Source organism: Myotis lucifugus, unplaced genomic scaffold (genome assembly GCF_000147115.1).
Source record: "Myotis lucifugus unplaced genomic scaffold, Myoluc2.0 scaffold_996, whole genome shotgun sequence".
Classification (NCBI taxonomy): Eukaryota; Metazoa; Chordata; class Mammalia; order Chiroptera; family Vespertilionidae; genus Myotis; species Myotis lucifugus.
This window is the reverse complement of record NW_005872044.1, coordinates 65454-66866: the sequence shown is the minus strand read 5'-3', so window position 1 is coordinate 66866 and position 1413 is coordinate 65454.

Genomic DNA, 1413 nt, shown 5'->3' with positions numbered 1-1413 from the left:
GACCGCTCCAGGAGATGGGGTGGCAGGAGGGTGTGTTTGTGACGGTCCTGTGCTCAGAGGTGATGTTAGGCAGCCGGGAAGGGACACTCCCTGGAGACAAGAGATTCTAGGACAGACTCCAGGAGATGGGGGGGGGGGGGGGGGAGGACAGGTGAAAAAAAAGGAGGGAGGGGGCTTCTGGGGTAGGACGGGGAGGAGGCCTCATTAGTTTAAAGCAGTGTCCACGCAGTGAGCCCACCGGCCAGTGGGACAGACAGAGATGTAGGGGAAAAAGCATCAAAGACAAAAAGCCACTTCTCTTTCCTTATGTCCCCAAGGCGGTCTCTGCTGGAGAGTGACTCAGTACCTGGGAGGAAGCTGTCCTGGGGAGCGGGGCAGGCTCAGGGAGGGACAATAGCCCAGGGCAGGAAGGAGGTCCGAGATGGCCTGTGGTGGGGCTGCCTGGAAGGGGGCTAGGATGGGGTGTCCCTTCGGCCATGCTGGGAATCAGCCCTGAGCGCGGCTGGGACTCAGCCCTGAGCGCGGCGTCCTCCCCAAAGGGCAAACCCAGTGGAGTTGGTCACTCCCTCGCCCCAGCTCTGAGCTCTTCCCTGAGCCCCCCTGCTCGCCCTGTCGCTTTGCTGGCAGCCACCTTCTCAGCTCCTCACACACACACTCATACACACACACACACACACACACACCCTGGCCAGGCCTGGGTGTTCTGCTTCCCCCAAATCATTGGCAACACAGCAGCCATACATTCCCAAAGGACCACACTGCCTGTCTCCTAATTAATAAAATGAGGAAGTAACGGAAGGCAAAAATTTAAGGGAAGTTGATGAGGAACAAAATATTATGATTTAGACAAATCGAGGGCAGAGTGCGCCTGGGCTCCGCGCAAGTCCCCGGAGGGCACTGGCATTGGACGGTGACCAGGGAGAGAGCCCGGCAGGCAGGACCATGTGGCTGCTCCCAGCCCTGCTCCTCCTCATCATCCCAGGTGAGTGGGGCCGGGGTTTCAGGAACGGGGATGACCGAGGCTGGGCAGGAAACCAGAGGGTGTGTCCCAGGGGACGGGACACGTCAGGGCTCATGGGCAGGGCCCGGTTCAGCACCCAGACACCCTTTTGGTTAAACGGGAAATCGAGGGCGCTGCTACCCTCACAGGGTCTCTGTCAGGTGCAGGAAAGAAACAGAAACCCCAGCGAACACAAGCACCCCCTCTCGGCCAGTGTTTCCCAGCCGGGCTGCGCTGTGGACGCAGATAGACGGATCGTGGCGAATCCTTCTCGGGGGCTTTTAGGAGCACAGACACTCGGCCCAGACCCACCCCGTCACGGCGGGGCTGGGGGTCTGGGTTGTTCCAAAGCCTGGCAGCTGGTTGGGCTTGCAGCTGGAGCTGGGAAGCCTCCAGGAAAGCACTCAGGTCCA